Source organism: Drosophila pseudoobscura, chromosome X, assembly GCF_009870125.1.
Source record: "Drosophila pseudoobscura strain MV-25-SWS-2005 chromosome X, UCI_Dpse_MV25, whole genome shotgun sequence".
In the NCBI taxonomy this organism is placed as follows: Eukaryota; Metazoa; Arthropoda; class Insecta; order Diptera; family Drosophilidae; genus Drosophila; species Drosophila pseudoobscura.
Window position 1 is genome coordinate 35,282,952 of NC_046683.1, and position 9,635 is coordinate 35,292,586.

General features: G+C 46.9%; 1 long non-coding RNA gene across 1 annotated transcript; it reads left to right on the forward strand.

Annotated features, from left to right (window-relative positions):
• The first annotated feature begins 6,740 nt into the window (after positions 1-6,740).
• On the forward strand, positions 6,741-7,859 carry LOC117184867 (uncharacterized). The gene is made up of 3 exons (XR_004470335.1): positions 6,741-7,032; positions 7,104-7,232; positions 7,292-7,859. It is a non-coding gene; the product is annotated as an uncharacterized lncRNA (long non-coding RNA).
• The last annotated feature ends 1,776 nt before the right edge of the window (positions 7,860-9,635 follow it).

A 9,635-nucleotide genomic window follows, 5' to 3' on the forward strand; every position in this document is an offset into this window, starting at 1 on the left:
GAGAAAGATAAATTTGGAATACCTGGAAATTCGTTCCAAAACAATGGTATTTTTATGCAAATCGAAAGCTCGAGTGAAGACGAGACGATTAAAAAGCTCACAATTATTCACTTATTCTCACTTGCACAAAATTGTCCGGCTTTTGAAACACACAAAAATTGGTGCTCCCGTTTTTACCTGAAAAGATTGGAATAGAAGTAGATTCCCATTAGATTCGCCTGAAATTGTTAGTTTTTGCATATAAATATTGTTACACTTGGCTTGTTTACCAGGGGGCAACGCCGGCTAGCTGTCGACCCCAGGGCTGGGTAGTTCCCCTTGCACACCGAATGTAGACAAATATGGAGACATACTACTTCTCGGGACATCAAAACTAACAACAACCTAAAGACAAAGAAAATCATAAGCAGACGGCTATCAAGTGGGTGAAGCTTGGGTGTTATCACTTCGCGCGCCCGCCCTACCTGTGACCAAACACAACGTTCATTTTGGCCACCCCCTACTGGAACGGCTGCGGCTGGCCTAATCCATGGCTTACGCCACGCGTCCTCCCTCTATTTTAATTTACTGCATCATGTTTCAATATATATCCAAGCTTTAATAATTATAAATTGACAATTTCATCTTTCTCATAAATAAATAGATACACTCAAAATTATCACTAACCAAAAAGAAACACCAAAACGTTCGACACAAAGGCAAACAAGGAAATAACTGCTGAAATTTTGTTCAACCAACAGGAATATCCTCACCCATACGTAATGGAACATGTGTAGACGAGTGGATCCAGTTTTACGTGAGTTAATTTAACTCGGGCCTTTACGGAGACTTAACCTACCAAGAGCTCTTGTTAAGGATCCCCGCGTCACCCACTAAGGGTTAATCTTCTGGAACTGAACAGCTGATTGCAGATTTCTGTTCGTGAACGGTGTTGGTGTTTTTACATATTTAGTTCAATGGCCAAGATGTTACGTTAAACGGTTTAAGCTAATAATAAATACTAAATAATAAATATATAAAGGACAACACACGGAACAAAATAACATTTAATGTGGAACGGTGTTTGGAGTGTGGATTATGTTTTTTGTAGGTTCAAAAGACCGGCCGTGGCCGGTCAGCCCTAAATGTATATAGGCCCGTGTATACGTGTGCGCGTGCATGTGTGTAAATAGGGTTTCGGGGCTTCTACGTGGTGCATGATGCGATGCAACGATCGTGCAATGTGGCTAGGATCGCCCTGGCAGCTAAATTGTCCTCTTTCACCCCCCCCCCCCCCCCCCCACCACCCTTCACACGTCGCGCGCTTCTTGGCTCACACACGCGCAACTGGAGCGAACTCACTCAGGTTCACGTTGGACAGTCTTCTTCTCTGTCGTCGAATTTCTCGAACTCCAGTGTTTCTCTCCAGGAAACCTTCTGGCCCGGTTCTGGTGGCTGTATTCCTTGCCGGCTGTGAGTAAAATTTCCTGCATTACAACCTATTTGCACGACCGCCTTTTTCTGTATTCACTTCAAACTTTCTGTTGTAAGCACAGAATTTCAAACACGCCGGCGTGCCCTGCATTCTTCTGCCACGCCCAACGTAGGCCACACCCACACCTAACTACATTCTCAGGTCTTTGGCATGGTACACTCCTGTGAGACGGCCGTTAAAGTCCTCCAGAGCATACGCGTTCTCTCCTACTGGGTTCACTACCCGGCATCGGATGAATTTGCGCGCGAACTTGGTATTAAAGCCTTTGCCGAAGTCACAAAGGACAAAATTTCGGCGGAATACCTCTTGTTCCGGCCTCGCGTAGAACACCCGAGCTCGCTGGTTATACCTTACCCTACTACGCTCGTATGCCTGATGTAAACTATCACGAATCCTCTCTTGGATGAGTTGTCGCTTGTCCTGACCCTCCAGCAGCGATATGTCATGCTCACCGATTGACCGCAGTCGCTTTGCCAGCTTGTAGCATGACCCATGCAAATACATTTGCTGCCCGAAGACTGCAAAGATTGGTGTTACGCCTGTCGCCTCGTGAACCGAGTTCCTAATAGCCAGTTCTATCTCCGGCAGATGCGCATCCCAATCCCGGTGATCGTCCTCCAGATACGCCCGAATCGCGCTGAGTACTGTGCGATTTACGCGTTCGGCTGCGTTACTCTGCGGAGAATACACTGGCGTCCTCATATGAGTGACTCCGAATGCATCGATCATCTCCTTAAAAGTTTTTGAGACGAACTGAGCCCCATTGTCCGAGTGAATCATCTCCGGAACTCCAAACTTGTAAAACACCTCGTGAACGAGGAATCTTACAAATTTCTTTGCTGTGGCCTTGGTCATGGTCTTTAGGAATGTGAACTTAGAGAACTGGTCAACTACAATAAATATCCACGCCTGACCGTTCTTTGACCGCAGATATTTGCCCAAAAAATCCATATAAAGTTTTTGGAACGGGATCCCGGCCTGCATCCGATAATTCGACGCTTTCGACTCCTTGCACACGGTGCACCGTCGGATATAATCCCGCACCTCTATCGCCATGTTCGGCCAGTAAAACTGCCTACGCAATAAGTGCAAGGTTTTCGCGATTCCTCCGTGCGCTGTCTTCTCTTCCGAATGTGCTTTGTCTATCAACGCGGCCGTCAACGAACTCAGAACCCACAATTTCCAGACGGAGCCCTCCAGTTGATCGTCAAATCGTTCACATCGCAGGCGCTTGAATATCATGCCATCAACAATCTGGAGATCAGGTATGCGGTCTTGATTCTCTGTGATTTCCTTCCTTAACTCCTGATATTCCCCAGATTCAAACTCCACCATTTCAAAACCCAGGATATTACTCGGATCCACTTCAAGCTCTTCAATACTCCGCGACAATGTATCTGCCACTACATTGTCCACTCCTTTTCGGTGTTCTATGCCGAAATCGAAGGCCTGCAGTTGAAGGGACCAACGAGTTAAGCGACCATCCAGGTTTTTCATGGTCATGAGCCATATGAGACTGGCGTGGTCAGCAATGACTGTAAACGGCATAATCTCTACGTGTGGACGGAACTTTAGGATCGCCATTAGGGCTGCCTGAGACACTCCTTCTCTGTCATCGAGTAGTTTTTTTGCTGACAATTTAGTTTGGCAGAGAAAAACGCTATGGGCCTCTCGTTCTGCTCGTCATCCAGTTGGAAGAGTACGGTTTCAACCCCATAATGTGAGGCGTCGCACTGTATGTAGAAGTGCCGCTTGAAATCCGCGTGTACCAAGACTGGTGCCGAGGTGAGTGCAGCTTTTAGCTCCCCCATGGCTCGTTTTGCCTCCTCCGTCAATTTAAACTTTCCATTTCCCGACTTTTTCAGGGCGTCTGTGAGCGGACCGGCCATCTCAGCATAGTTTTTCATAAAGCGCCGGTACCAGCCCGCAGTTCCCAGGAAACTACGCAATTCTCGAACAGATCGCGGCTCGGGAAGGCGTAAAATGGCCGACACACGATCCGGATCCATCTTCAGCGCTCCTCCTCCCACTATAAATCCCAGGTATTTAATGTTTTTATAGCAAAAATGAGATTTGCTCAGCCCTATCGTTAAATTTGCTTCTCGTAGACGCTCGGCAACCTGTCGCAGAATCTTCACGTGCGTTTGGAAGTCCTCAGCTATCATCAGCAAGTCGTCGAGATACGCATAGACGTTTGAACGCATCTCAACCGGAATCACCTTATCGACCAGTCTACATAGGCGTTGTGCGGCGTTGCAGAGACCAAAGGGCATCATACGGAACTGGTACAGAGGCCGTCCCGGCACCGTGAACGCCGTATATTCTCCTAGTCCAGCTCGATTTGCCAAAAAGCGAATTTTAAGTCAACGCTGGAGATATATATCGTCTGATCGAAACGCGACAAAATCCCCTCGATGCTAGGAAATGGGTAAGCGTCCTTGATGGTTACTTTGGCTTTCGGGCATCGAGACAGAAACGATTTTTGCCCGGCCTTCGCACCACGGTGGTACGGTTGCTCCACGGACTCGATGACTCCCAAAGCCAACATTTTGTCCACATCCCCACACACCACTTCCTGCATCGCTGGCGACAGCGGGTAATGTCGATCCTTCACAGGCTCGGCCTTCTCCACCAACTGAATTTTGTGAGTCTCTCTCGACGTCCTCCCCAGGCCTACGGCTTCGAAAGTCAGAAACTCTGCCTTCACCTGATCCAAGGCTGCCTTTTGCTCTTCTGACAACTCCCATTCTTCCTGCACTATCTCCTTCTCCGGGCCTTCCACATAGTGAGCGACTTGATCAGCCAGCACTTCTTCCACTAATCTGTGAGATGGCCCTACTGGACCTTCTCCCATCACCTCAGGAGCCAATGAGAATACCCGCCAAAAGTCTACCCCCAAGTAAATTTCCTTTTCCAAGAAAAGGCATACGAAAAACGGTAATTCTACTCGGCCAACGATTGAGCGATCTTCCCCATTCGCTACCTTCACTATAGAAGAATACCTACGAGCCTCCACGCCCAGCTTCTCCAGGAATTTCTGACCATTACACCCTAGAATGCTGTGTATATCGCCTGAATCCAACAGGCCTCGCACGGACTCGCCCATTTTAGAGGTTTCTGCGAAAACTCTCGGGTCTTTCTTGCAACAATGCTTTACTGAAGCAATCACCTGCCTCCTCATAGCTCGCCTTTGCTTAAACCGGGATCTCGCCTTTCTCACCCGAACCGACAGAAAATATTCTATTTCGGGTTTCTAAATAATTTCTTAAGCGCTATTCATATGATAAGTTTCTTAACCTAGCATGCAAATTACGTCTATCTAATTAATTTTTATTCTCTTCTACTGTCTCTCCGCAGCCCCCTTCTGTGAGCGTGATTCGCCTGCTTGGATCGCACTCCTCTTCATGTTTCCCGCGCAATTCGGACAGGTCGGACAATATGCATCGGGCTTTCCACACCGGTAGCAGAAAATTCGCCTCTCCGATGCCATACAGTCCCTAAAGCCATGATCGGTCTGCCCGCATTTCCAGCAAATCGACTTCTGTGGAACACGCTGTTTCACTTGGGCTTCCTCAATGACTTCTGCCTCTTCATCGCTAATCGACCGATCCTGCGCGACCTCGCTGACGTTCGCATTCGCCCCGCGGCCATAGTTTGTGGCTTTGGGTGCTCCTCGCCACGAAGATCGAGCCTTCCTCATCAGATGTGCCTCTATTTCCATGCACTCATCCCGCAGTTGGTCTAAGGAATAAACCCGTGCGCCGTAGACGAAACTCGCTATCTTATCTGTGAGTGCCTTTTTGACGATTTTTACCATCTTCTTTTCAGGTGGTGGCATCTCCAAGCTCGAAGCGAGCTTTCTCATGACATGGAAGAAGTCTTCCCCACTCTCGTTTGACCGCTACATTCTCTCTCGCAGTTCTCTCATGCGGTCGAACTCGGACGCCGTGCCTCGGAAACTTCGCCCCTTAGTTCCTGCCAAACACCACCGCTCTGGTCGCGGATGTACCGCCAGTACCATTCCCACGTGTTTCCTGTAACCAGGTGATGAAACCCCTTAAGAACTTCATCCCACGGACAGCGGCATTGGGCTTGTAGGAATTCAATTCGGAACACAAAATCCTCGACCGTCATTTTGTTGCTGTCTCCGTCGAACCTCACGTCCCATTTTTCGACTCGGCCCCACCGTGGCCAAGGTCTATAACCCGAGGGATTTGGATGCGGATCTTCTCGAGGAATCCCACCAGCTCTCCTACTCTCGCCACGACCCTGACCCGAGTGTCTGAGTGTTATCGGGTTTCGCCAATTTCGCGCTTGATGCCCACCCCGTTGATGCTGCTCACTGGATGCGGTCGGTCCTACTCCTGAAGACGGTTCCGGACCAATACCACCTCGCCCCGAGCGAGCCAAATGTGGTTTTGGTGGCGGAATCGGCGCATCAGTCGTGCTAGACGGCTTCCTTTTCGGGATTGCTCCTCGATACTCCTGCTCGCGGTGAACCTCCTCCCGCTGCGGTTCATTCTGCTGCTGCAGCTGTCTAACCGGCTGGAGTACCTCGTTGAGTTGGTGCATCATCTCGATAAACCTCTTTCGCAACTCCTCCTGCAACACCCGACTAATCGAGTCAGTGTTCGCTGCCCTGTGTGTCGCATGAGCCTGAGCCAACGATACGTTGACTGCTGATGCCAGTTCGGAAGCAAGCGTGGGTGTAGGATCGGACATTGGCCATTCTTCTGACCTGGCCTGGACCGGTGTTCTCGGCAACCCACCCACAGCTCCAAGTTCCTCCCGATCTTGATCAAACAACGCCCCTGACACTTCTCCTATCTGGTCCACTGTTTTGTTTACGCGTGATCGCGTATGATACTGTCGACTACCCCCTTCTTGTGGCATCTGCACCGAGCAACACCAATCCTACAAAAAAGCAAACTCCTAAACTAAGATAATATATATAAATAAACAAATAAATACCCAAAGAAATAACTAGCAAAAATAAATAACACCACGCTTCGGACCAATAAATACTCCGATAAATAAATAAATAAATACCGATATAAATATTGCGCCAACTAGCGCCGTTAACGAGATATATGCAATTAAATATTTGAATAAATAAATAATAACATACGACACTCAAACTTCAAGCACATTCAACACAACACAAAACCTAACAACAAAAATTCCTAACAGTTCTTCTTCTTCTTACAAGACCCATTAAGGGGGGACACGTGACTAGCCGGGACCAGTAACTGCTCCAGTTTCTGCGCTCCACTTGACAATCGCCCTACGGATATCCTACAATTACGAACACCACCTTTGTGTGGCCTGTCATCTACTCTAGTCATCGCTCTAAGCGATGGCCGATAAACGAGAAGCCTCACGGTGCATGAGCTCACTTTGCTTGTGATTTGTTCCTGTCATCCATAATACCGATCTGCCATGACAACAGATGCATCGCGGGTTGTCTTAACGACTCTCGGGCCACCTACTCCTCACCACATCTCGGCAGACAGACAACAGGTTCAAAACACGAAAGCGGCTTTGTTTTAAACAAACAGGTGCGAAACTAAAATGAACATTTACCTACATGACTTACTCTAACTTATTCCAATATCACATTCCATCACAGATTTATTCGATATCACAGTCCACCAGGCAATGTGTCCGCCGCAAACTCCCTGTCCATTTTTTTGTTGAACGGCAGTGACTTACGTTCACTTGCGACATCGAATAGCGACAAAATGTTCAACTGTAATTCGTAAGTCCCTATCACATATTTTATATTTCCGTTAACTGCCTCCGTCTATCCATCCCTAGCATCAATCACCCCGCGCCATTAAGGACCAGCTTTACGCTCACCTTAAGCCTGCAGCAGCGACTTCTGCCGGGACAGCTAAACTGCACTTCGCAAGCTGTCGTCTTCTCCACAAAATTTATTTTTTTTTTTCATTCCCCGCATCTGCCTTTACCAGCCCGAGTGACTTTTGTTGTAATACCACCCGAACCTGCGTCAGTCCAGATGCATGCGGATTCGAAAATAAATTGGGCGCCATTTGTTACACTTGGCTTGTTTCCCAGGGGGCAATGCCGGCTAGCTGTCGACCCCAGGGCTGGGTAGTTCCCCTTGCCCGCCAAATGTAGACAAAAAAAGGAGACATCTAACTTCTCGGGACATCAAAACTAACAACAACCTAAAGACAAAGAAAATCATAAACAGACGGCTATCAAGTGGGTGAAGCTTGGGTGTTATCACTTCGCGCGCCCGCCCTACCTGTGACCAAACACAACGTTCATTTTGGCCACCCCCTACTGGAACGGCTGCGGCTGGCCTAATCCATGGCTTACGCCACGCGTCCTCCCTCTATTTTAATTTACTGCATCATGTTTCAATATATATCCAAGCTTTAATAATTATAAATTGACAATTTCATCTTTCTCATAAATAAATAGATACACTCAAAATTATCACTAACCAAAAAGAAACACCAAAACGTTCGACACAAAGGCAAACAAGGAAATAACTGCTGAAATTTTGTTCAACCAACAGGAATATCCTCACCCATACGTAATGGAACATGTGTAGACGGGTGGATCCAGTTTTACGTGAGTTAATTTAACTCGGGCCTTTACGGAGACTTAACCTACCAAGAGTTTTGTTAAGGGTCCCCGGAACATAAACAATAAACAATAAGGAGATTTCCCCAAATCGCTCGACCAACTACGGTGGACTGACGGGACCCCCGCGTCACCCACTAAGGGTTAATCTGCTGGAACTGAACAGCTAGCTGATTGCAGATTTGTGTTCGTGAAAGGTGTTGGTGTTTTTACATATTTAGTTCAATGGCCAAGATGTTACGTTAAACGGTTTAAGCTAATAATAAATACTAAATACTATATAAAGGACAACACACAGAACAAAATAACATTTAATGTGGAAGGTGTTTGGAGTGTGGATAATGTTTTAAGTAAGTTCAAACGACGTGGGCAATCGCTGGCCGTGGCCGGTCAGCCCTAAATTTATATAGGTCCGTGTATATGTGTGCGCGTGTGTGTTCGTAAATAGGGTTTCGGGGTTTCTACGTGGTGCATGAGACCAAACGTGTGGCACGCACTGGAAGGCGATGCAACGATCGTGCGATGTGGCTAGGATCGCCCTGGCAGCTAAATCGTCCTCTTCCACCCCCCCTTCATACGTCGCGCGCTTCTTGGCTCACACACGCGCAACTGGAATGAAATCACTCAGGTTCACGTTGGACAGTCTTCTTCACTGCAGTCGACTATCTCGAACTCCAGTGTTCCTCTCCAGGAAGCCTTCTGGTTCGGTTCTGGTGGCTGTATTCCTTTCCGGCTGTGAGTCAAATTTCCTGCATTGCAACCTATTTGCTCGACCGCCTTTTTCTGTACTCACTTCAAATTTTCTGTTTTAAGCACAAAATTTCAGAGGGGCTGATTCGACGTTACTCTTCCGTCCACGATCTACGATTTCCATAATCCACTCCACGTTTTCTAATATTTTCACTCCTATTTATACCTTTTTCCCTTACTAATACATATAACTAATCCTATTATATTCCTCATATCCCCTTACTAATACATATAACTAATCCTATCCTATTCCTCATATCCCCAGTAACGGCTCCAGCTCCTCCCGATGTCCCCATACACCTCCCTGGACTTCCGCTAGATGGCGCGTCGCCCTCAGCCCTGGCCACCTATCGTTCAGGTGGGACTGGAACAATATTCTCTTTCGCTCGTCAGCGTTGCTTGTCGCTGTTGTTGTTGCTTAATCTTTTCGTTTGGCTAGACATTTGCGAGTTGAGTTGTAAATTCGAACTGAATTTTATTCTTAAAATCAGAGCCCTATATGTAATTTCACAATGAGGCAAGAGGTACAACTTCTTATTCTATAATTATCTTAGACCGACGCAAAGGATACATTTTACTTCGGGTGGTTATTTGAGTGCATGTTTATTTAAGTGTTATTTTAGGACTGAATTGGTTAAGTGTTTTCTCAACTTGTGTTTTGTTGCAGTATCTTTTAATGGGTTACAGATCTTTGTTTACACCCCAACAGTCATTATTTATCTACTTTATGTTATTTTTTAGAGATCAGTTATTTGGATACATGAGTGAATGTGTACAATAATATGTTTATGTTTGA